The sequence below is a fragment of the Podarcis filfolensis genome (genome assembly GCF_964270895.1).
Source record: "Podarcis filfolensis genome assembly, chromosome: 2".
Taxonomy (NCBI): domain Eukaryota; kingdom Metazoa; phylum Chordata; class Lepidosauria; order Squamata; family Lacertidae; genus Podarcis; species Podarcis filfolensis.
In genome coordinates this window covers 69,548,432-69,575,836 of record NC_139605.1, presented here as the reverse complement: position 1 = coordinate 69,575,836, position 27,405 = coordinate 69,548,432, and the positions used below count along the sequence as shown (strand labels likewise).

The 27,405-nt window shown below is 43.6% G+C and overlaps 1 long non-coding RNA gene across 4 annotated transcripts in view; it reads right to left on the bottom strand.

The window, feature by feature from the left end:
- Window positions 1–7,334: 7,334 nt before the first annotated feature.
- LOC310756364 overlaps window positions 7,335–27,405 on the bottom strand; it is a 32,703-nt gene continuing 12,632 nt past the window's right edge. For 2 of the 4 annotated variants that reach the window (XR_014544832.1, XR_014544833.1), the window contains exons 2-3: window positions 23,842–23,886; window positions 7,335–7,704 (exon numbers count right to left, since the gene is read on the bottom strand). This is a non-coding gene — a long non-coding RNA (uncharacterized lncRNA). Of the gene's footprint in view, window positions 7,705–23,841; window positions 23,887–25,902; window positions 25,996–26,837; window positions 26,886–27,405 lie in introns of those variants that run through there. The other 2 variants (XR_014544834.1, XR_014544835.1) reach the window with 2 other exon arrangements.

The window sequence follows — 27,405 nt, the reverse complement described above, 5'->3', positions numbered from 1 at the left end:
ATCAAGATCCTTTGAGGCTTTAATTTTCTTTTCTTCCTCCCCATCTTCCTTTGATTTTTTTTCATCCCCTCCTTTCTTAATGTCCTTTGAACTTTTAAAAAGGCACTTTGAAGACATGTCATAAAACAGTTTTTAAATTCATGATCTTCCCTTTGATGATCTTGCTATTTCATATGAACTGCAACCTCAACAGGATGTGAAAACCAGAAGAGCTGAAAGCTGATACCAACAGAAGAGGAAGAAAAAGGACAAAAACAATAATAATAAAAATCTTGACCACCTTATTTGTCAATAAGGAGCTTACAACCCTTATTTTTTCTCTCTCCGGCTTTTGGTGGAACAAAATTTGCACAGCCTTTTTCTGATCACAAAAATTATCTTATGATAAATCGGGCCGTGACAGTCCACTATTGCCTTCTCCCTCCGGGGTCTCAAGCAGAGGGCCTCCCCAGCCTTACAATAAGATCATTTTAATTGGAGATTAAACCTAGGACCTTTCACACAAAACATGCATTTAATCACCACTAAGCTCTGCTCAGAAGCTCAACACATAGGACCTAAAAATGTGTAGGACCTAACATATAGGATTGAAAATGTTTTTCTGAAGCAGGTAGTGGATGTGGGAGATTACTAACATGATGACATATGAAATAACTGCATGTGACAGTAAGAGCTGTAACTGGATCTCTTGCTGTCTTTTAAAGAAGTTTAATGACAGGAGGGCAAGAAGAGGAAATATCAGAACCACAGCATTAGAGAAAGGGGGTTTAATTTTTATCAGTAAACTTAAGTGTGGGAAGGCTTGATCTCTCTCTTTTTCTGTATCATGACCCAACTGGATTTGCTCTCCTTTCACCCACCCACCCCAACCACAGCTGCAATTAAGTTTTTGAAATTAATCCAATGATATATATTTGCGTGTTCAGACCCAGAAACCTCCCCCCTAAATAAATTCTCACTTGACTCAAATTTTGGTTTGGTTTTTGGCAGAATTTAGGCCACAACTTTATTGATTACAGAAAGTGACTGGTTGCATAGGCTCTGGTTTGACTAGCTCCCTGCCATGCAGGTAACGCTGACCAGGGCACCAGCATAGGTCAGCCAAGGGTGAACACCTGGATAAGAGGAAAGCCGGGCACGGGCTCACTCTGCCACCCAAATATCCCCCTGGACTCAGGCACGGGCACAACCCACTCACAGCAGTTGAACAAACCATCGAGTCCCTGGATTCCTTTAATGGAATACCCTTCACATATGGATGGCGAGAGCGTTCTCCCATCCCTATCACCTGAACCAGAGCCTATCCGCAACCATACAAGTTGTGACGATTTGCTACGTGGCAGGCGAAACCCAAATGGCAACAGCCAATCAGCCAAGTGGGGGAAATTTCTGCCGTTCCCCTGTCCCAATGACAGACGACACACGACGGCATAGCAAGGTCAAGCGCAACAAGCCCTAAAAGTAGAGAGAGGTGGGCGGGTGTTCCGAATGCCCGAGCCGAAAGAGGAAGCTCTGGGTCACTTGAATGGGCATAAATAGGTCCCTCAAACCGTTTGGACTGCTTCCCATTGCCCAGATTGCACCCAGCTTTGAGGGACCTACCAATCAGGTGTTGTGGCTTACCGAATGTACCCACCCACAACACAGGGTGTTGGTTGTCCAGGTCTCACCGCAATACGTGCCCTCTTTAAGGGAGGACCTGATATCCCACTGTCACATTTTCTTTGGTCCAAAGAGCCAGTATGGTATAGTGGTTAGAATATGGGTCTAAGATGTGAGAGAACAGGGTTCAAATCTCCCCACTCAGCCATGAAGCTCACAGGGTTACCTTGGGCCAGTCACTCTCTCTCAGCTAACCTACTTACCTGGGTAGTTGTGGGGATTGAATGACCAAGGGGAAAAACATCACCAGCTTGAGCCTCTTGAAGGAAAGGTGGGATATGAATGAAATAAATAAATGTCCTACCAAAATATGGCTATTCTAGGACAACCAGTTTGACTGGTACTGTTCATGTGTTTAGAATTTCCATTGCCTTCAGAACAGGTAGAAATTCAGCCAGTGAAGCTTTCTCCAGCATGGAGATGGTAGTTTGAGTGGGAAAACTTCATTTCTTAAGCTTTCTTGCCTGTCATTCAGTTTTGATCCAGCTTTTAAAAGAGAAGAAGCAGGTGGGGGAGCATACGAGATCATCTATCCTACATACTCTAGTCTGGAGCACACCATTTCATAGAGTCTTTAATTTGTTAAATTCTGGAGGTGGGGCTTAAATATTTGCCACATGCACTTACTTAAAGAAATGTGTTGTTCACTAGCATGACAATATTATGTTGGTAATTGGTACACTGAGAAAACTGGTGCACATTAGCCAGCCCAGCAATAAGTGGCAGATGTTATGCAGGTTAAAATGCCTGAGAAATGTTTATGTGTTTTCCCAGTGTTTGCACATTCAGGGACCAGAAGATGAATTCTTGGACCTTTAACTGTTGTGTCTACCCAGTCCAAAGCACTGCCTGCCAAAGCCTTCTCCTCAGTCTCAGCCTATTGATTCCATGGGTCTACTCTTGAGTATAGAAACACCCTTTCTATCTTTTATTTTATGACCGGAGTGGGAAACTCAGTAACAACAGCAGCAAAACCAGAGAACAATTTTAAAAGCTCATGAATTATTCTGCTAGATAACTGGGGTAAGCAAAAGTTCATGTACCTTCAACTCCATGTTATAAATCAGATTTATAAAAGTATGAGCTAAATTGAAAGCCTGATATTAAAAAATAATTATACTTTTGGATGACATCAGAGTTGTTGGGGTTTTTTTCCTTTTCCTTTTGTCCTTTAATTTATGAAGCACTGACATCCTAGGTACAAGATGTTCTGAAAAATCATGAACACTAGCAACTTTTTCAAGATTTACATCTGGGTCCTATGAGACGCAAAAGTAGGTGGGGGCTCATTTTCCTGTGCCTTTTTGGAACTCCTGTTCAGCACATGGTATTTGTGCTATGGCAGTTGTGCACAGATCTATCTTGTGCCCCATGCCTTTAACATTTACACAAAGCTGCTAAGAGAGGTCATTCAAGGATGTGGGGCGAAATATCATCAGGATGCTGACAACACCCTCCTCTATCTCTCTTCTAGGATTCGGGTGAGGCACAGGAAGTGCTGACCTGGTCAGCACCTGGAATTGGCAATGAGCTGGGTTACCAAAGGTTGCACCACTGTGGCCAAGCGATCCTTGTTCAGAAACGTACACATCTGGCATACAAGCCAAAGCTGGGAAAAAGCACTGCCTTCAGTGAGTGATGCAGCTAAGAGTCCTCCCAAGCTACAAAGACCAAACCAGGGCTATGCTGTGCTCTATACACTGAGTAGTTGGACAGTAAGGAGAGTAGTACACCAACATCATCCCCATTCAATGTCCCAGCAACATATGCAGGTCCTCCTAGGCCCATCCCCAAGACAAAGGTGCTTCCAGGTGAGAAAGATTGTCATCCTATGAACCACCATCCCTTGCCCTGTGTCCCCAGCCCATGTTGATGCTGCATGGAGTACTCTAAGGGGCAAATCTAGGTCAGACCTACTCTGCCCAGCCTGCCTCTTCCTCAAGCAGGGCAAGATCAATGATAGTATCAATTAGCAAAATGAAGAATCAGAGTCACTCATAAGCATGAGAGCACCAAAGAGCGTCACATGGGTAGCACTTCATCAAGCACCCAGGAGCCCCACCCCATCGCTTACTTAGGGTAGTGTGGGCATGTGTGTACTGTATTTTACGCACACATACATTGAACATGTTATTTTGTTTTATTTTTGTGTTTATCGTGTTTTTGTAAACTTACCCTCAAAACTCCACTGAAGGTCTGCATAAAAATCTTGAATATGAATATGCAAACACCTGCATGTATCCTGCTTAAACAGCCTAATGTTATCAAGGCAGGTTACAGTGTAAAACCAAAAATGTACCATCATTCCATACTCTGACACAGCTCATAAATCTAGTTTAACAAAGCAGAGGGCATTAATTGGGAGCCCTTACTTTTATCTGAGAACAAGGAAACTTTTACTTTCTTCCTAGCAACTTACAATTCCTTTTCTGCTTACGATGAGTCTGTTTCTTTTTAGCTACTGTGAAACACAGAACTGCTTTTCAGAGTCTAAACTAAGGTTAACTGAGACCAACATCCCTTTTTCATTGTTTTCAGTCCGTGCCTTCCCAAATCCACCCACCTCCCCATCTGTCATTGAGCTATGGCTTTCAGCGTACTACTGTCAGTCTAATTTAGATTGAAAGCATCTCACAGTGGGGCTTCTTCCCCCATACATTTTAACTTCCCTCCTTGGTTGCCAAGCACAATAAAAGGTGCAATAGAAGTAATAGATAAAATAATCATGAGGAGGAAGTGGCAACAGCATGCTTGGTGAAAAGGATGCAGTAGCCAGGTGGGAAATTATATAATAATTACAGGAAAGCTTCCCCATCTGTAATGACTGAGCATTTCACATTGTCTCGTTTCCTAGCAACCGAAGAAGATGCAGAATGCTGGTGGGGTCGACTAGCATTATGAATGGGTGAAACATACCTGGGTGGCGTGGGCACGAAACCATCCCCATTGTGTCTGGCCCAAATGTTAGGCCTGTCACAAAGTTAACCATGCCATCTGATCAGGGGAGAACAGGTAATTCTGTTCTTGGTTAGAACCATTAATAATAATAATAATAATAATAATAATAATAATAATAATAATAATAATAATTATTTTATTATTTATACCCCGCCCATTTGGCTGGGTATCCAATGACTTTTCCATTAAAGTCATTGACCTTCATCTTCATTTTTGGAGTCCAGTCCTACGCTTGTTTACTCAGAAGCAAGCCCACAGAGTTCAACAAGTTTTACAAGTACGTGTGCATAGAGACTGAAAAGAAACTTGCAGCCTGAAGGACTTGGTCTCTATATTATGTGATGTGCATAAAAGCAGCCATAGTGCTTAAGTGAAATGTGTAACCGTACTAACTGCAGACCACCCTCCATATTTTATACAGACCAAATGCAATTAAAGTTGCCACTTTTATTTCTGGCAAGGCTCCTGTACCTTTAACAGCTGCATGGCAAGTATAAATTCAGCAGCCAACGCTTTTCCCATGACTGCATCTCCAAGTCAGGAAAAGCTTCATTCAGCTGCTGAATCTCTGATGGTTATGCAGCTGTTAAATGGCACAGGAACCCTGCCAGAATTCTTTTAAAAAAAACAAAACAGAAAGAAAGAAAAATTGCAATCCTAAACACCACAGTGATGAAGTCAATAGCAGTACAGGCTCACACTCCCATCTAATCATGCTTCCTGTCTGATGCTCCAGATAGGGCAGTCTTCCCATGACACACAAGGGTCTAATTAGACAACATTTCCAAATAGAGTTTGCTGTTCTCTTTTGGCAAAGAGCCTGTGCCTTTAACCTCTTACAACAGGCAGAAATTAACAGAAGCCCTTTCCCAGTACAAGCACTTCATCTTCCTGCTGAGAAAGGCTGGATTTCTACCTGTCAACATGCGGCTGACAGGGCAGGGAAAGGAAACAATTTCATAATCAACTAGCAATCCAAAGCCAGCCTTACCACTAGGCAGAAGGAGCCAGTACAGTGGTACCTTGGTTCTCGAACTTAATCCATTCTCAGAGTCTGTTCGACTCCTGAAACGGTTCGAAAACAAAAGGTGTGGCTTCTGATTGGCTACAGGAGCTTCCTGAACTCAATTGGAAGCCGCAGAAGCCGCGTCAGATGTTCGGCTTCCGAAAAACGTTCGCAAACACTCACTTCCAGGTTTGCGGTGTTCGGGAGCCGATTTGTTCGAGAGCCAAGCCGTTCAAGAACCAAGGTATCACTGTAGATGCTGGGAGAATCAGCACCCAGGCCAATAAGCTTGCTTGCTGGCCTTGGCTGTCTGGTTGTCCCTCCAGTCCTGACTGTCTTCTTCCAACACGTCACTTATGGTGCCACTGGGAAAGGCCCCTGACTCATTGAGCAGGCAAAGAGGCCTGTCTGGGCCTCACACTCCAGCAGCCATCTTGCTTGTGAATGTGTTGCTCTGCTCAGCCAATGCATGCTGGTGCTGCCACCACTACACCATGGTGTTTGTTTAAGCAGATACTGAGCAGGCACCAAGTGGACCGGTGACAAGATTATAGAGGACAGAACTCTCTGTGTGTCACACGACCCCCTAAATTAGCCTGCTGCCGTCAGGTGTGGTGAAGGGTGCTGCCCCAATGCTGATGCAGCTACCAGTATGGCCGGATGCCTTCTGCATGTCGTCAAAAGTAGCAAAATGCCTTGGTCCAGCCCTGGTTAAGACATCAAAGTACCCTTAAGTGAGGCAACCACTATTGAACATGGGCACTTCTACTGAATATCAAAGGCTGCTTCTGAACTACTTGACCAGGCAGAATGAGAAATCAAAAGAGCCTGGTGGAAATATTTCATACCTACTCTTTATCTAAAGATTCCAGGATAGTGTGCAAAAGTGTGAATAAAGTTAGTCACAACACCATATAAAAACCATGTACACCAACAAGCAAACACCAACAACAAACATAAAACACACGTCAAGATAAGAGACAGACTAAAAAAAAATTTAAAACTAAATAGTAAGGCGATGCCAACTGCACAAATAATCTAAAATGTCTGGCTCTTCACCTGGCTCTGTAATGTTGGTGCTACATATGTCTCTCTAGTGAGGACATTCCAAAGTTGGGTGCACCACCATAGAAAAGTCCCTTTCCTTTTTGAATGCATGACATACCTTTGCTAAAGGACTTGGGGAAGGAACTCTACTCTACAGCAATTCTTAATACATGGGCAGACCTTGAACATTTGCACCAAAGGATGCTAATTATCTCACCAAGCACATAATCCACATCATTTTCTTGGTCTCCCCCCCCCCCATTCCTTCCTGTTAGGGAAATGAAACTCGTTAATAAAAACTATGATTACATATCCAGAATTGCTGAATTCTAGTTGTCCATTTATTTAAAATTGCTTAATTGCTCCTCCATAGCCACAGCTGTATTTGACCCAATGGGGCTCACCCAGGAGAACGTATTGTGTCCCCAAGGTCATTGACAAGAGAACAATGGTGCGATCTTCTCCTTGTGGCATTTGGGCCATCCAGAATGGAAGGGGAACGCTGATATTCTCTGCCACAGTTCCACCATTCAGCAGCAAGTGTCTACCGACACACCTCTTTCCACCGCGCAGCTCCTGATACAGAAGCTAATTCACATTTCCAGTAAAAGGCTTGTGTTTATTTAAATAAAATAACACAGTAATTGTCACTGCAGTTGAAAGAACTAAAGTTAGAAACACATTCCTCTGATTACTGCACTTCCTGGCACCTGCCTCTCACAGAGATTTGTTCTGGCACAGAGGAATGAAAACAAAGCAAAACACAAAACTGACTTGATAAATGAGAGGGATATAAAAGGAGGGGGAGGTGATTTGTGACTCTCACCAAAGATACAGAGAGAAGAGAAGAAGGCGGTTGTTGTTTCAGGTGTCCTCCTGGGAAACTGTTTTCTTAGAAACAGGAAAGACCTCATGCTCCTCAGATGCCTTTGGATGTCAACAGGGAGGGGGGAAACCTGCATACCATCTTCTTCTCCTATCCCCATCCTATTGTATTTCTTGAAGTCACTGCAGTTCAAGGGAGAACAGATCTATGGAGAGAGGGAGGGGGAGAGGTAATCATCCCACTTCTAGAGGTTAAAAGAATTTTCTCTGTTGTTTATGTTCTTCCAGCTACTGAAAAACTGGAGTTGCCACTACAGTGGTTCCTCGGGTTAAGAACTTAATTTGTTCTGGAGGTCTCTTCTTAAACTGAAACTGTTCTTAACCTGAAGCACCACTTTAGCTAATGGGGCCTCCTGCTGCCACCGCTGCACCGCCACTGCACGATTTCTGTTCTCATCCTGAAGCAAAGTTCTCAACCCAAGGTACTATTTCTGGGTTAGCGGAGTCTGTAACCTGAAGCGTATGTAACCTGAAGCATATGTAACCTGAGGTACCACTGTATTCTTTTATAGGCTGCTCCTATGCAGATTTGCTAGGGTGATCACTTACACAACACACACACACACATGGAGAGAGCCTATATCTGCATAAAATTTGCATAGCCAATTAATGGCCTGGATCCAATTCACTGGCACTCTAGAGGAAACTAGCATAAGAGCTTTCCCCTCTGGTAAGCAGAAATGCTTGTGCTGATGGGATGATCAGAAGAGCATGGCGTTGAATTCTTCCCTGTATAGATGGAAATTTAGAAATAATCACTACTGAAATAGTAATGCAGCACATCTCACCACAGTGGGAAGACTGGAGACTCAGCTACACTGGCAAAGAAAAAGCGCTTTGTATATGAGTTGTTTATGCATTCTAATACTGTGACACCAGATGGCGCTGTGGAGTTCCGTTTTTGCTAACCCGATTTCTCATACAAAGTTTAAAACGAGTTTAACTGAAATGCTTCTTTGAGGTGTCTAGATCCAACCTGTGACTAGGTAGACTGTGTGTGCCTGCTCAGTCCACTGTCCACTGTTGCAAACCACTTTGAAGATGTCAAATGGAAAGCAGGTTATAAACATTTATAAACAAGTAAAATAATTAGGAATGTAAACTTTCATGAATTACTTGTACATCCCATTTTTATCCAGGTTTACTCAGAACTGTCCACTTAATTTCAATAGGACCTACTCTAGAGCAAGTGTGCTTAAAGGTAAAGGGTAAAGGGACCCCTGACCATTAGGTCCAGTCGCGGACGACTCTGAGGTTGCGGCGCTCATCTCGCTTTATTGGCCGAGGGAGCCGGCGTACAGCTTCTGGGTCATGTGGTCAGCATGACTAAGCCGCTTCTGGCAAACCAGAGCAGCGCACGGAAACGCCGTTTACCTTCCCGTCAGAGCAGTACCTATTTATCTACTTGTACTTTTTGGCGTGCTTTTGTGAACTGCTAGGTTGGCAGGAGCAGGGACCGAGCAACGGCAGCTCACCCCGTCACCGCCGACCTTCCGATCGGCAAGCCCTAGGGCTCAGTGGTTTAGACCACAGCGCCACCCGTGTCTGTATTACATTTCTCAGCAAAATTTCAAGGCCCTCATTTTGGAGAAGCTATCAGCATATGTCTCTGTTCCACATCTACAAATAAGGGCAAAAATCATTGTTGGTGCTTTTCAATGCATTTTTTAATTCAATCAAAAGTGACAAACTTCTTGAAACAAGCCAGCAGTTTTTAAAAAGTCTCTTCCCACTCTATACCGTAATTCTATTATCTGTTCTATTCTCTATCAGATACAAGAAGTCAAAACTCTTATCATTTATCTGGTTTTCCTTCCATTTCCTTTCCTTTTGCAAAGACAAAAATGTCACTCTGCTCCTACAAGACAAAAATCCGGCCTCCCTACCCTTGCCTTCAGCAATCTTCTGATTGTGATGCAAAAATTCCAGTCAGGTCCACCTCAATTCATTTTGCTTAGGGAAAAAATTCCTCTCTCCCACATCTATGTGCAGGACTTGATTCCTTGATGCAGGTTCCGGGAGAAACAACTTCAGCCCAGATAGGACATTCCTGGACCAGGACTATGAACCTTTTGTGCACTTGTTGTTTCAGGTGTCCAGTATCACTGCCCCCATTCGGGACAGGAAGTGTCCCATGTCACACTGTTTTGTCCTCTTGTAGCCTGATATCAAAGGATCAGCTAGCCAGTTCCTGTGATCAGTAGATGGGGGTTTGGTTACTCTCCCATCTCATCCCACCCCCCACCCCCGGCTGTTACGACTGCGAATGTGCCTGGCTGCCAAACATGGAACAAGACAAGGCTTTATTTAAGAGCCTTCCTTCATTTTCTTGAGAGAGGGGGGCAGGAATACAAATCTTTCCATTAAAACTCTAAGCCCAGCTTTGAAGCCCATCCAATGGAGGAATGATAAGACTGTGCAGTGTAAGGAATGCACAATTCATACTTTCTTCCTTAAATCAACGTCAGTAACATCAGTGTCCATGCGTAATTTAATTTTCTTCACTCTATGCTCTCCAGAGGCATGCAAGCTCACTGCACCCCATCCCTTTAAAATCTCCTGGTACATTTTCATTGTGGCCAAGAAGCAGATGTCTGAATAATAATAATAATAAATGAATGGACAAAACAGCACATCATTGGTGTTCACTAAAAGCTAAAGGCATACTGGAAAGGTTTTCTATCCCCTGCCCAGTATGAAAAGCCACTTGGAACAAGGGGAGTCTAAGCCAGCAGAGTCCACAGTAGAGAAGTAGAACTATCCTCCATGAACCTTCAAGACAGGGCCTTGGAAAAAGCCAGAAGATTGCCTTGCCAGGTCCCCAGCAGGATGGGAGCTCAACATCATCCCCAGTCTGTCTCCTTCATGGATTGGTGGAGAGGAATTGGGAAGTTCCTACCTAGCAGGTTCTTGCCCTCTGGCTCTTGTGCATTCACTACAAGCTCCCCATTCATTCCACGTAGGAATAGGGCTTGGAAACACGAAATGCTCCCACAACACTGTAGCTCAGAGTCATGACGACATGTACGTTTTACACCACCGAATCTACCAATGGGTAGTCCACTTTTCAAAAATAATAACAATGGAAGAAATCCAATGGCAAAACTTCCAAAATCTCACTGCTTCACCAGTGAAATATGCAAAAGTAAATAAGGGTCTCACCAACATTTTAAAAAAGCTACTGATGACAAGAATGAGGCACCCCCCTCCCTGACTGCGCACATTGTGCTCTCCCTGTTTCTCCCAAAATTGGCTCTGGGTGGCATCAGGAACAGTACATGGAGGGGAGGAGGAGGGGTCTTTCCGTTAGGCAAGGTGATAAGCTTGCCCAGACTGAACATTTGTCATAGCATAACACTGAAGTTATTTTACAAAATAATAACCTGTCTCAGAGCCATTTCCATCATTATGATTTCCTACCAAAATATCAATCTCCATGTAGATGGGAGGCGGGGGGGAATGTGCTCTGAAATCTCTTGCACTGCAGCCTGAATTTTTATTATTATTATTATTTGCAAGCATAACGACTTGGAAGTAGACACAGGGAAAGACAAAGAACACATTTTTTTTCCTGCATGGGGAGATGATCCCCATTGAGGAAATTGTCATCTTGGTCATGGCCTCCACTGGTATGAAGGCCAGAATTGCCCGAGGAAATTAATCTAGCAAGTTTAGCATTCAGTGGAGGAACTAGATGCAAGCGCTTCACAGAGCAGAGAGAGTCAGCCTCAAGAATGTGCTGATGCAATTAGGTCAAGTCAGTGACTGTGGCCCATTTTAAAAACAGGCCACTCTTGTCTTTAAAAAAAAAACAACCTTCCATTTTTTTCATTGTACAGTGGTGCTCAAAAAGAAGAGGAAGCCATACTGCAGGGTTGTCGTCACCAGCAGAATCCTCATGCACATTTTTGGGGTCTCATCACCAGCTCTGGCCAAACCAGTTTTACAAGAGTTCATAATGCTCTAAGTCAAGGACAGGGGGCATTTTGCAGGATGAGGTCCCCAGACCCTCATCCAACTGAGCTATATAAAAAAGGGGGCGAGGCCACTCACGCTGTCATACACACATACGTCTCCGTTCATACATGTGTGTGTGTACACACAAACACAAAGCTATCGGATTTGAAAAATAATAACTGGAGCTTCTCTCAAATTTAATTGCAGGCCTGGGCAGGGTGGCGGTTGATCTTCATGGAGATTGCAGTGAATGGCAGGATTCATTCTTCCCTCCTGAGCTGTAGTCTTCGCAAAGATCACTGAGATTTCCTGATTGGGCATTTTGGACTCGGGTGGCCTTTAGTGTGGCAGACCTTGCCCGTTGGAACTCCTTGCCAAGAAACAAAAACTCCATGCAGCAAGAAACAAAAGCAGGCTTCCCTCAAAATGAGCTAAAGGAAAGAAATGCTTATTACTGAAGAAATAAATATCAATAATGGTCCTCAAGTAGAAACTAAGGCAAGGCCAAAAACATCACAAAACTTTGATTCCGGAAAGAATGTCACTTCACTCATGCTTTGGCAAACCAACTATGTCTATCTTTAAAATTAATAGCTTGAATTCCCTCTTTTTTAAAAAATAATAATAATAAATAAATCTGACAAACCCTATATTGAACAGAATGTACCAACAAGAGTCGATGTTCAACACACACAGCAAGCGAAAGGGTAATCCAATTCTACATAGCTGAAAATAGTACCAGGAACTTTATAATTATAGGATGGATTTCCTTGGTTGCAAGCCCGGCAAAAGTTTTCAGTGCTGCTCCAGCTGCTACTTTTCCACCATGGTTTCTCACAGCACTAATCCAGCCAGCCTCAAACTACTGCAGACTCCCCTGCCTGTGTGTACAGATGCAAGGCCTGAGACATTTCCCTTTGAGTTGCCAGTTTGTCACTAGCCCAGTGCCCTTCATCCAGTCTTCGGCCCGTTTTTCTTTGCTAGTGAGAAAAATGGCACCGGCTCAAACTGCCTGGATCAAACTCTGACATTTGGTAAGGCTGAATTTATTGGAAGCCTCTTGCCCCAGCATACTGCTGAGCACACAGCATGAACAGGGAAAAACCACATGGTGGACAGGAAAGCAAAGCAAGTTGCTCTTTGGAATTTAAAGCCCACTTAAATTCCTGATTCCTGCCCCCCCTTCCCTTTTGCACTTTGTGCAGCTGTTTCATTTAACACCCTGAGAATTAGTCATCCTGCTTTTGCTTCACTCCCCCCTCCCTGCTCCACCTCCCCGCACCCATCGTCCATAGCGATGATAGCCAGGTGTAGGCAAAAACCGCTCTGGAGTCTGTCAGCTGTACAAATGCGGCCATATGGGCCAAGCTGGGATCTGGGTTAGTCTTCAGAAGGCGAACGCGCCACAAAAGGACCTTAGGTCAAGTTAAAAGTGGCACAAACATCTGGGACTCCTAAGCAAAGAGCTGCGAGTAAAAATACATATATCTGTCAGCCTGAAACAACACTCCTGTAGCTCTGTGTACAAAACCTTGAGAAAACTGTGTCAGCGCTGCTTCAAGGGTCAGATGTAATCAGTAGTGTTTTAAAGAAACAGCACCCAGTGCTCTTTCGCAGGCAGCAGAAGGATGCCGGCGGAGATTGATTAACTAAACGGCAACCTCTGTACCAAGGCTGAACTCCGATGTACACTAGGGCCCAAAATGCACATGGTAATATATACCTATGGAATAAAAGCTTGCTTTTTGGCATGGTAGAGTTTGGAATTAAGATATCAGCTTGGGGAGGGGATACTTAACCTTCCTGCTTGTTGCGTCTCTACTCTCAATTAGGTGAAGGGACCCCTGACCATTAGGTCCAGTCGAGACTGACTCTGGGGTTGTGGCGCTCATCTCGCTTTATTGGGCGAGGGAGCCAGCGTACAGCTTCCGGGTCATGTGGCCAGCATGACTAAGCCACTTCTGGCAAACCAGAGCAGCACACGGAAACGCTGTCTACCTTCCTGCCGGAGCGGTACCTATTTATCTACTTGCACTTTTTTTTTAAATGTGCTTTCGAACTCCTAGGTTGGCAGGAGCAGGGATCAAGCAATGGGAGCTCATCCCGTCGTGGGGATTCGAACCGCCGACCTTCTGTTCAGCAAGCAAAAAAAAAAAAAAGCTTATGCTATTCTAGGCTGCATCACAGAATTATAATTCCAGATCAAGGGAAGTAATAGTACCACCCTATTCCGCCTTGGTTGGTCCACAACTGGTGTGCTGTATCCCATTATGGGCACACAATTTAAGAAGGATATTGACAAGCTGGAACATGTGCAGAGGAGGAGCAACCAAGATGATCAAGGGTCTGGAAACCAAGCCGTATAAGAAACGGCTGAGAGAGTTGGGTACATTTAGCCTGGTAAAGAGGAGACTAAGAAGAGATATGATAGCCATCTTCCAGTATCTAAAGGGCTGTCACATGGAAGATGGAGCAAGCTTGTTTTCTGCTGCTCTGGAGAGCAGGACTCATATCAATGAATTCAAGTTACAAGGAGATTCCAACAAAACATCAGGAAGAACTTTCTGACAGTTAGAGCTGTTTGACAATGAAATGGACTCCCTCGGGAGGTTGCAGACTCTCCCTCCTTAGAGGTTTTTAAGCAAAGGTTGGATGGCCATCTGTCATGGATGCTTTAGTTGAGACTCCTGCATTGTAGGGGGTTGGACTAGATGACCCTTGAAGTCCCTTCCAACTCTATGATTCTATGAAGCTATCCCCCCCCCCAACAAATGCTCTTGCACTGTGTAGCTTGGCCCTCATGTGGCAGGAAGCCTCACTGAACACACTGACATGTTTCCAAGAAATCACCCGTAGGGCTGGGGTTTTAGGAGATAGTCTCAGTGAAGGGATGTTTAAATAAAAGGCATTGGTGCAGGGTGGGGGGGGGGAGATAAGGTGTCTAAAATTATGCAAGGTTTGGAGAAAGTGGCGAAGGAGGCATTTTTCTTTCTCTCTCATAGTACTAGAACTCAGGGTCATCCAGTGAAGATGAAGGATTCAGGACAGACAAAATACTTCACACAGCACATAGTTAAACTATGGAATTTACTCCCACAACATCCATGGCCACCAACATGGATAGCTTTAAAAGAAGATTAGAAAAATCCATGGAGGATAAGGCTATCATTACTAGCCATGCCGTCCCTTTTCCAAAGCAGTATGATTCTGAATACCAGTTGCTATAGACTGTAACTGGGAAGAGCAGAGTTGAGCTCAGGTCTTGCTTGCAGGTTTCCCACAGGACAGGCATCTGATTGGCAGCTGTGGGAACAGAATGCTGGACTAGATAAACTTTTGTTCTGATCCAGCAGGGATCATCCTAAGTTCTTATCCAAGTAAACAACAACCTCAGACATCTTTTCGGCACTAGGTCAAGACGTTCCTCTACTCCCAGGCGTTTGTTGGGATCAGACAGCTGCTTTTATGCCTCTTTTGAGCACAGATTATCTCTGTTGTTTTGTCTGGTTGTGATACTAAGAGGTTGTTGATACTGTTTTGTACTGCTGCCTTGTTTTAACTTTTGTCTCTTTTAATCTGCTGTAAGATGCATTGAGTCGCTTTGAGACATAGGAGTTTAAGAATTCTAATAAACTAAGCTATAGAGAGGAATGATGACTCATCCAGGATGCCACAAATATGTCTCTGCTCTGTGTGTGTGTGTGTTTAATGCACCAAATAAAAAGGAACATGCAAAATAGTGGACCTTCTTCCACATCATCCACAACAAATGAATTCCTGCTATGCAAATAGCCCTGAAAGGGTTGAAGTGGCTGTTGTTAGAAACAGGACACTAGCCTAAACTTTAAAAAGTGTATGTATGTCTTTGTGGGGGGGGGAGGTGGGTGGATAGTGATGGAATGCTGTGTGTGAATGAAACAATGAGGGTGAAAGGTATGTGAGAAAGAGAGAATGAATGGGGGACTGGGGTGCATGCTTGTGTGTGTGTGTGAATAGTTGTATGGATTGCGTGTGAATAAGAAGGAAAGAGTGTGGGATGATTCCCACCCTTCTCCCATCTTTCACTTGCTCCGCTCATGTTTGGATCTGGCCCCACCCAGTACCAGCACACAAACCTGAGGGGGGAAAGTATTACCCACCCCTTGTCTAATGGGGCCCACTTGTCTTTTACACAACGGGTTTTTTTATCAAGGCCGATACTAACAATGTAATACCAAAACATTTCCCAGATGAAGGAAATAAACTGACAGAAGAGGGACCAAGAACCTTGATGCTTCTTGTGAGATACTGTTCCTCTCACACAAGGCTGCTGTGACCAAATATTTGGAAATTTCTACAAGGCTCCTGAGCATTTCCCAGACAAATTATCTCATTAGCTTATGTTTGACATCACATAAACCTTGAATACACTCTTTTCTTTTGTGAACTTGAGCACTTACTGTAGCATCTTATATGGAAAGCACCAAAGACTGAAATATTCTACTGGGAAAAAAGTCTGATCACGTGTCAAAGAATATTCTTCTTCAAGGATACAGTTCTAAATACAATTACAATCCCCGCCAGGGGTGGAAGGCTCTGTTGATTTCAGCCTTCTTAGTTTCTCACTTTTCCTGTCTTAAATTCAGTTCTCAATATTCTTGCAGCAATTTGTGAATCTTTAAAAACCTCGTTAAAATTCTTCAGCGTTTTAGGGTGAATTTATCCCAATAAGCATATTTCTGAATGCAGTTTTGACTAATATACACATTTATGCAAACTCCATTGGCTCTGGGTGGGGTCAGGAGAACCCTGGAACAGTGCATGGGGCAGGGAGAGGAGTGGGGGGAATCTTTCCTTCTAGCAAGCTGGAATGCTTACATAGATGGAATGAGTGGAAGAGCCCAATGTTGGGGGGGGCACTAGGGGTGCATTGGAAGATGGCCGACAATAACATCTCTCCGACCCACACGAGGTAATTAAGAGGCTGTGATGGGAGTAAGCAGCCTCCCGGCCCCCCCAAGCAAGTGGGGGGTGGACTGCCCTTGCCTGCTGTGCCCTATACCACCCCTGAATTCGAGGGGGTGGGGGCACTTGTGTGGACTTCGGCGCTCCTGGACGCTGTCTCTGTTTCGTGCCTCTAGCTGCAGCAACTTCAAAAGAAACAATTAGGAGGAAGCTAATGCACATATTTCAAGGAAGAAAGGGGAGTAAAGACTGCTAATTGAAGAGATCTCTGAGAAAGAAGACGGGTCGGATAAACAGGAATATATCATGAGAAGACACACCAAGGCTCGGTATGTCGGCAATGGGACTGGATGGGGGGGGGAACTTTCCTTTCTTTTATCTATGTGATTAACCAAGAATCCCCCCCCCCACAAGTCAGAAATGCCGCTTAAATGACCTAAGCTGATGATTTAAGACTGTGTGGAGGTAATTTTCTAACCAAAAGCATGTTTTAAGGAGATTGTGGAAAGTATAAGAGCTTTGGGATGACGCAGTAAAAAACAGCGTCGCCATTTTGGCAAGTTCTGTCGAAAGACTTATGTCTGGGAGGAGGAATGGATCTGTTTTCATATTGTGGGCAAGCCTCCTCAGAGGGACTAAAGAAGGCGACAGATTTGCGAAGATTAATGAGGGAAAGAGTGCTTTTATTTATGGAAGTGATGATATATGGAAACCATATTGATATGGTGATCGGACGAACGGAAAAATTCACACAGGATTATAATCAGTGTTTACCTGCTTAAGGAGATTATCAGAAGAGATCATAAAGAAAAAACAAAAAAAATATATGAATAAGATGAGATGTGGGAACAGCAAGATAGGACTGGATAGAATTATGAACATTATTTGGACAGATTTGTGGATATTAACGCAGCAGCAAGAAGATGATTGGAATCCCCTTCGGAACTTGAAATATGGGTCAACAAAAAATTTAAAATTCGGCTTTGTAATTCGGAATTTATGTGATGTGATTTGATTGGTCGGTTAATAAAAATTATTTTTTTTAAAAAAGGAAGAGCCCAGTGTTGAATTCCACCCATTCTATCTCACTGTTGTGGGGGGAACTGTGACCTGTGTGCCTGCTAAGTTTTCTCTTCAGGTGAAAGCAACCGGCGGCCAATTCCTGCTGTCCCTCCTTGCGGTTCTTTCTTTTTAAACTAGCCTTCAGCCAGACAGCCCTTCAATAACAGCTGTCCCCTGACAGCCCTCAAAATAGAGCACTGTCCACTGTGAAGTAGAACACAGGGCCACCAAGGTACACTGTAGAAATGGTGATGTCCACCTCTTTGATGGGCCTTTAGTTGGCCCGGACAAAGTTGGCCCACCCCATCGGAGGTCAACGAGATATGCAACTATAGCAACCTTTAGGAGATATCTGAAGGCAGCCCTGTATAGGGAAGGTTTTTTTTTAAAAAAAAGATTAATGATTTATTATGTTTTTAAATATATTGGAAGCAGCCCACAGTGGCTGGGACAACCCAGTCAGATGGATGGGGTACAAATAATTTTATTATTATTATTATTATTATTATTATTATTATTATTATTATTATGAGACAGAGTTAGCCTGAGCACCCCAAATATGCATGTTTCAAAGATGGATGTGTACTGCACAGAGAGGGAGCATAGAGCGAGAGAATGTGCCCAGTACCAAAGACAACAGGAATGTAAACATGCCTTAGGTCTGATTATGGAAAGTGCTTTGGCAGAGTGAAAACTGTGGCACAAAGAACTACTCTCTAGATATTCCAAGCTATGGCCTTCATTCAATATAGCATTTACAACTAGACAGTACGGTCCAGCTCTTTCCTTAAAAGGTGACTTCCTCAGTTTGGCAGGCATCAGGCCGGCAATAAAATGACCTTATGTCCGAGGACAGTGTCAAATTAAATAAGCAGCTGAAGAAGAAATCTCCCTCTCCCTCTCATATCCCTTGCCTATGTGCAGTCCTTTTACGGATTCCCTTCTGCTTTGTCTGAGAGCAAAGGCAACTTTTCTCCGCTTGAAACGAAATGCTACTGAAGCAAGCCCCACTGCGCTCTCTTGGCAGGCAACCAAAGAGGCAGCAGCCTGAGAGCAACACATCACCCACCCCTCAGCCTTCATCACACCAGCTAAGTTAAATTATTTTAGAATATGCAGAAAACAGGTGGGTAAAAACGAAGGCATTGCCATCGAGACCGAGAAGCAAGAGGACTAGATAAGTAAAATGTGCAATTAAAGAAAAAGAGAGTTATATGCAGCTCAGGCAACATTGTTTTTGAAGGTGGCTTCTCCCTGGCTATTTGCTTTTCATGAGAAGACTCGTTGTTTCCTTGCTTTTCAGCTGTTCCAGCTTAGGCTGGGCCATTCTTTCCCTTTCCTTTCCTTTTTTGTTCAGCATTCACAGTGCTCCTTGTTCTGATCTGCTATCCATAACATTTGGTTCCAGACCACGTGGCACACTGACTCCCAAAAGACTGCCTCGAAAACTGAATAAAATGCTTTTCGTTTACACTTTCATTTATGTCAAGCCATTCAAAAGGGCTTGTTTTCACATCTTACCAAGCTCCCGTGAGAATTAATTCCAAGTATGGATAATTCTCTCTCTATTTTTTGTGTAGGGGGAGAAACCAGCTTTTTTCAGGTGATCCTTTGAATGCAACCATCAGGTACCCAAACGGTGACAGAATGTGCTTATCGATACCGAGTAATCGATTCCTTGTAATAAGCACCTTTTAAAAGTATCACAGCGTTCCACACCAGTTCACCATTTGCCCTCTAATTTTCAGCAGAGAACAGATTTAATGCTGGAGAACAAAGGCTTCCCTAACAATGGACTGTTCCATTGTTAGCAGGTGGAAAAGGAGAAAACTGGCAATTATAGTATTAAAACATTGTGAGGCGCTCCTGGAACGAACTAAAAACAAACCCCTTCATCGTGACAAAATAGTTGCCCTCTGCAATCATGCCCACTTCTAAAATGTTGTATTAAAGTTTTTCCATTAATGATTTGCTATTAGCCATGGACCAGCTCATGCCAGAACAGTGGATCAGGTTTCAGATTCTGCTCAGGTTGGATTCAGACTTCCATGCCATTCATGTGATTACAGTTATTACCGCACAGCCCGTTTCTTGAACTTTTCCACCTGTGGAGCCACATAAGTCAAATGTAATCTGGTTTACAGAGCTACCACTTCCAAGTTATTCTCACACAGTGATATTTTCTTCTAAAGGCACCACTGCGTGGTAAATATCAATAATTACAGCAACAGGGCAAACTATGGACAAAACATCAGGTTTAAGATATACCAAGGATCAACTTTACTAGGTAGGCCCATGTTAGGAGGAAAAGTCACTTTGTGAGGCCCCATGTGCACTATATGTTTAAAGCACTATCATCCCACATTGAACAATCATGGTTTCCCTCCAAGAATCACAGGAACTGTAGTTTAAGGATGCTGAGAGTTCTTAGGAGACTCCACTTCTCCTCACAGGGGTACAATTAGTTTAACAATCAATCCCTGTTCCCAAGGAACTTGAGTGCAAATAGAGAGAAGGAAGGAAGGAAGGAAGGAAGGAAGGAAGGAAGGAAGGAATAAGACTGACAATTTTAAAGGTAAAATAGGTACAATTCATGTAAAACTTTACCGCTCGGTTCTGGAGATCTACAAAGCCTCCTGCAATGCTATGGTTTTATGACTGGAGCAAGGTTGTTGTTTACTTCTGAGTAAACATGTTTATTTCCAACAACATGTTCAGAGCATGTTGGTTGTCTGGAACATAGAGTCCAGCATGCAGTCATTATCACTAATTTCTTGCATACATTACTGTACTCTGAGAGAAGACAGTTCGCCCTGGTGGGAAAAGTCTCCTCTTTGATAGTGATTTCAAACTGCCTCATTGCTTCCAGCACCTAAGACAGAACTAGAGCACCTGCTGCAACCTCTGCATATTAGCTATGCTAATTCAGTGGTGAATGTGCTTTGTAGAAATAGCATATGTTGCTTGGATAGAGGACTCGTGGGTAGGGGAATTGTAGCCACATCCAGGCAAGAACCGAGGACTCCGGATTATGCGGGGTCAAGAGCCACACAAGAGGAATTAAATTGAAAACTGAAGGAAGAACAAGAGGTCCCAGAGTGAGAAAAGACCAGAAGCAAGCTCCAGCCCTCTCCAAGATCAATAGCATTAATTTGTGCTCGGCACAAATGTTTATTACACCGCAGATATTTGGACTGCGGCCTCACTGCCACAGGATGCAAGCGAAGCCAAGGATGTAGTGAGAGTCAAAGGTGGATTGGATATCAATACATTTGCCAAAGAAAGCTAGAAGTAAGGATTTTAAGGAAGGGTAGTAAACATGAATGACTCGTGGTCTGTCAATCTATTCTCCAAATTCTAGGGACTGGATGTTATTTGATGCATGAAGACTATCTTACGACTTATTGCTGTAGAAAGGCTGGTTTCTCCTCTCTACCAGCATGGACATGAATCCAGACTAGGTGGGTCATATGTAACCTCCCAAGACTATATTTTAGAAAGAAGAAAATGAAAAGTCATGTAACTCGTTGACTCCGTAATCCATGTTTTATGTAACTTGTGGTCATATTTTTTAAAAAAGGAAGAAAAGCTAGCCCCGGAAAAAGATCCTATATAAAGAAACAGTAAACCACCAAAGAACCCTCTTGTACTCTTTGATGCTCCCTGCAGAGAGTAAACCTTGAAGCATTCATTAAAAACCTTAATCCAGTTCAAAAATGGCTTTTGAGTAGTTTCAGAGAAGTGGCTTTAAAGAACCCCCATTCCCTCCTGCTCAGACAGGCATTCCATTCATATGCAGACCCTGAACAGGACCAAAACTAGCCATCCTCACCGAGTTCAAAATTTGTTCCAAATGGTCATCACATCTATGGTTTTATCCAGGGGTCAGCAAACTTTTTCAGCAGGGAGCCGGTCCACTGTCCCTCAGACCTTGTGGGGGGGCTGGACTATATTTTTTGGGGGAAATGAATTCCTGTGCCCCACAAATAACCCAGAGATGCATTTTAAATAAATAGACACATTCTACCCATGTAAAAACACGCTGATTCCTGGACCATCCGCGGGCGATCCGGCCCCTGGGCCTTAATTTGCCTACCCATGGTTTTATCCTCTTGCTGGATTAAAAAAAAAAAAATCTTCTAAAGGACTCTGGTACAGGAACACAGACAAAATATGAAATTCCTTCTCTAAGCTCCATGGCTTCTCTACACCATGGAAGAAGAAGTTTTGGTAACCAAAGTTTTAATTTCATTTTATTTACTCCATTTTTATCCTGCTCTTCCTCCCAAAGGAGCCCCCGTGGCAAACACCAAAAAGCAAAACAATAACTGTGCCAAAAGATTTCTAGATTTCTGCCACTCTGTATCTGAGGTTATTTACAAAGTTGGGCATTAGGCTCAGATCCTCATAGATGTAAGAATTATTTCTGGAGAGAATTACAGAAAACAATTATAATCAAACTTTCTTTTTTCCTCTCTGCTCTTGGGCTCAGCCCCTTGTTTCCTACTTTAATTCCTCTTCACCTTCTCTCCCTTATTTTCTTCATGTAACATGCTTTAGGGGACGCGGGTGGTGCTGTGGGTTAAACCACAGAGCCTAGGACTTGCCGATCAGAAGGTTGGCAGTTCGAATCCCTGCGACGGGTCGAAAGCACATTAAAAAAAGTGCAAGTAGATAAATAGGTACCGCTCCAGTGGGAAGGTAAACGGCATTTCCGTGTGCTGCTCTGGTTTGCCAGAAGCGGCTTAGTCATGCTGGCCACATGACCCGGAAGCTGTACGCCGGCTCCCTCGGCCAATAAAGCGAGATGAGCGACGCAACCCCAGAGTCAGTCACGACTGGACCTAATGGTCAGGGACCCCTTTACCTTTACTTAACATGCTTTAGACTGGTTATCCCCAGCCTGCTGCCTTTGCAGATGCTTGGACTACAACTCCTTTCTGTCCCACCCAGAGTGTTTTCCATCACAAATTGGGAGTTCCAGTCCAAAACCTCTGAAGGGAACCAGGTTGTGGAAGGCTCCTTTAGACTGTAAAGCTGCATGGAGAAACTGTACTGAATTACTTGTTTTCTGCACAACACCCTGCTGCTGCAGGTGCATGATCAAATATTTTTAAAGGTCTTTCTGACAATCTTAGTGCAGCACCTTTGATAGGAAGCAGCACAGTTACTAGCAATTGCAGTTCATGGTCAGGCACGACAAGCCTCCCTAATCCCACTTTCAAAATTAACCCCAAGCACAACAGAGGTGACTACTCATATTGAAAACACACAACTCAGTTGAGTCAAGCAATTGCCACACACACACACACACCCTCTTGCATATTTGCTTCCTTTATTCAAGGACTCAAGTGTTAGCAGAAGCTGGTAATACCTCAAAGTAACACTTCATGACAGGAAGGACCTAGATTGCCAATTAACACCCACTGCCTAAGGCAGTTTCTTTGCCTAGTGCTGACTGATAGAAACAGCTGTGATAAAGTGATAAAATGCAAGGTCTTCCTTTTCCAGTTGAGGCAAGAAGAGGATCTCAGCTGCACGCTCCCATTCACCCCTGTTGAATGCAACAGCCTACATGGGACTACATGTCCTCACTCAATAACCTAGATTATACTAGAACCACTGGATGAGAAATGGACAGACGGATGGACACCCCCCCCCAGAATGGGCAGTGTTGCTCGTCCTCAACATCCACCTACATCCTAGAAGCACTATAGGACAGCATGATCACAAAAATTGTTGTCAGGATTTTATTCCTACACTCAAAAGGTTTTTTTGTAAATACTGTATTTGTGAAGGTGCTATTGAGAACATGGAGACTAGCTCACCTGCTATATGTTGACCTGTGTATCTGCCATGCCACCTAGCCAGTGTGCCATCAATGTCAGTCTGATGGAGACCTATGTCAGTACATGTGCAGAGGTATATATTCCTCAGCGAGCATTGCCCATCTACATTATCTCTCAGCCTTATCACTAGGAGGTAGTTCATTGTCCCATGGCAGAACATCCAAACAGTGGCGGCTCATGGGGCAGGTGATCCATAGAGCTGCCCTCCTAACACTGTGAACCGCCCTGAGACCTCCGGGTATGGGGCAGTATATAAATTCATAAAATTAAATAAAATAACACTGGTGGCGCTGTTATTTACCTAGATAGGACTTGGCTGAGGGCAGGGCAACAGTTATTCTGTGCATTCCGTGGCCGGATTGCAACCAGCAATTTTGTGGAATAGTTGTATTATAACTAATGTGAAAAATTTTAAGTGCCTGGAAAAATTCCAGGCGTTCCTAAGGCAATCAAAGGTGCAAAACTGCTTACCTAAAACTCACCCGATTTTCTTTTTCAACATCCTGCTGTTTCTACCTAGAAAATTACACCAGGAACTGATTAGTGTATATCTTTTAGATTAAACGTGTAGTACAGTACTTGAAAATGTCTACATTAATTTGCAAGAAAGGGAAAATAAACTGAATTATTGAAGAAGAAGAAAAACAGTGAGTTGTGCCACTTTGAAAGAATAAACAGAATCCAAATATTCACACACTGTACCTGAAAAAACCTACAGTGTCATCCGTGCTATTTCATTTCTATATATCCTATATTGTTCATTTGCCTTCAGGAGGCAATTTCCTATGTCACCCTTCTGTGCAATTTGTTTCAATCGCTCATTATTTTCCTTGGCTCCGAATCAGCTGTGAGGTCACCTAGGAGTACCAGGGAGATGCTGGAGACTGTTTGGCTGGCTCAGTCTTTTTTGAGCAACTCAGAAATGCAGCTTCCTTGCTTAGTGCTGATTCGGCCCTAGTTCAATCCCCTGGAATTACAGCACAGTCCTATGAAGTAAGTCCCACTTAGTTCAATGAGACTTACTCTCAGGTAAATGTACACAAAATTGCAGGCTAATAACTTTTGCTATGCAATCTGCAGCCCTGAAGATAAGGGCTGCAATTTCCTAGGGACTATAGCACAGCAATAAATGAATAGTCTTACTCAAGGTAGAAACAACTTTACATTGACTTTGGAGTCTAGATTCTTTAAAAGATGCTTGAATCTGAATTCTGCAGCTCAAGAGATTTGGGTTTAATTTTACTTATAAGTGTCTTATTAGGGCTGCCATCCAATTAAAGAAACCTTGATTACTCAGTCTGCATATGCTTTTATGTTAATTAAGAATGCTCTCTTTGGGGAAAAAGCACACTTTGCTTTCCAATAATATGGGCACATGCCATAACCAGCATTATTTGTGGCTGAAGGTGGGGGGAGGCATTTCTTCCTGTGAGAGAAAGGGGCATGGTTTTTCTAAGAGGTACCTGCCATCTGCAATTTTGTAAGTGTGATATTAAACGGATTGTAAAAGTTGATTGCAAGGTCCACACCTCTGTAGTTTCATCAGTGCTCTCAATGCATATCACCCATAGGGCACATGTAACACATGAAGTTTACATTCGCATACTGTATATCATTGGAGGGTCTCAATTCTTTTTTTAAAAAAGTCTGAGCACACCGTTTCATAGCCAGGTAAAGGAGGCCTCTTGGCTCGAGCTTCATAAATAGACACACAGTACATTGAAAGCACATTGTTTTCCCCACAGAATCCTGAGAACTGCAGTTTGTGAAGGGCACCGGGGACTGGAGCTCTGTGAAGGTACACTATGGTTATCAGGATTTTGGGGGGGAAATAATGTGCTTTAAACATATGGTGTTTACGCAGCCTTGGATGGCCATGCATCCCGACAGTAAGTGCCTACATTTTGAACTCTGTAGGCTTACTTTTGAACAGACAGGCATATGTGTGCACTTTATCTTGGTCTGTGCAGAGGCAGACTAAATCGTAAGTGTGGCGGGCGGGGAGAACTACATGCCCTACAGATGATAAAGCACCAATAGAGGATAAATAAAAGCAACTTAAAGGCTTGTGGAAAACAGGTGCTCTATTGCTCCATCCTCACCCCAAGACCATCAATCAACAACATTATAATTAGGTGCACAGAGCGCTTCTGGCCTAATTTTCACACCCAACTGGGCTGTTGGAAAAGAGAGGAAAGTGTTTGTACTTTCATGCCACCTGCAAGCCCCACAATCCCTCAGGAAGGTTTCAGGCAGGGCGATTTTACCACTTCCATTGACACATTTATTAAGTTAACCATCAGTAAATGTTTCTGGATCAAATCTTTTGCAAGCAGCACAGTTCTAGGAAGGCAATCTATTGTCTGACCTCTGAAAATGTTCAAAAATGGAGGAGATGCATGCCTAAACCTGACTGCCGCTGCTTGCCTGTATTGTCTCTGTAGAGCATCTGCATAGCTATACAGCCACTTCCATGCCTTTATAAGATCCAAAAGAAAAATGTTTTATAAGGCACAAAATGCTTTCACTCACCATCCTCTGACGACTCCACCATTGTAACCATTTAAGAAAGATAAGCTTTTCTTTCTTTATTTCAAGTGACGTTGACATATTCCATCACTGGCCCTGGCAAGTTAGGGGAAACTTAGTAAGATGGCAGGGAGGAGGGGGAGAAGCCTGCTGGTTGCCTCCTGCATATTACCGTATTTTTTGCTCTATAAGACTCACTTTTTCCCTCCTAAAAAGTAAGGGGAAATGTGTGTGCGTCTTATGGAGCGAATGCAGGCTGTGCAGCTATCCCAGAAGCCAGAACAGCAAGAGGGATTGCTGCTTTCACTGCGCAGCGATCCCTCTTGCTGTTCTGGCTTCTGAGATTCAGAATATTCTTTTTCTTGTTTTCCTCCTCCAAAAACTAGGTGCGCCTTATGGTCTGGTGCGTCTTATAGAGCGAAAAATACGGTACTCTGTCTGCTCTGCTGTCTCCTCTCCCCTAGTTGCTCTGCCCACTTTGCCAGGCTGGGGGAAGGGAGGGGAAGCATTCACTAAAAAAAAGGCAAGCAGATTTAGTGGGTTGTGGAATGAATTCCCTAGTGCCTGCCACTTTCATATCCTCAGAGTGTCTCTGGACCCCACATGGCTTGTGTGATGCTAGGAAGTGGACACCACACCTGTTTCCTGCCGCTATTGGCCCCATCATCTGTTGCTGCTCATTTGGTGAGGGGCGGGCTCCTGGACCCAGGCTCTGAAATCTAGCCCTAACAGAACCACTGAATGTAATCCCAAAACCTCTCCTCTGGCTACAAATCAGGCAACAGACATCGTGAGGGTTTTTCTTTCATCCACAGCAAATTATGAGTGCGCAGCATTATTCACCATTGGGATGCATAGCCATCAAGGAGGACCTTTCAACCTTGGGGCTTCAAGTCTATGACTACAGACCTTATCGTAACTAAAGATTATGCACAAACCTTCCGAAGGTGAGCGAATGTCACTGCTCGGCAGCGGTTCCCCTAAAGATTCATCGACATTGTCTCCTCCCATAGCTATCGTCTTAAGCAGCTGCTTACAGTATATCTGTAATCAGAGCAGCCCCTGGGCTTAGTTAGCAATAAAGAAAGGAGTCCTGTGACAGCAGAGGCAATGGACTTGACAATACACCAGAGATCACGTCTTCTTCAAAATGGTCCGCAGCGCAGATATAGCTCATCATTTCTCATTTCCTGTCCAGTGCAGGGATTTCCTCTTTCTCATATTCTGCTTTGGGAAGTTTGATGCCAGCATCGCCCACGTTGATTCAACTGTTTGCAACTATTTTTAATGGGGACAAGAAGAAGCTTTCAGGAATATTTCCTGTTCTGCAAATGGCACATTTCAATTCATGCTGAAAATATCACTGTGCTTTGTGTGTGTTTGGTTAGTTTTTTAAAACAAAGTAGGCATATGATTTATATCCTTTTCCTTCTTCTCATTTCTCCCCCACCCTCCCATTTGACAATTTTCACACTATAGTGAGCGTTTCATATTATTGATTCAAAA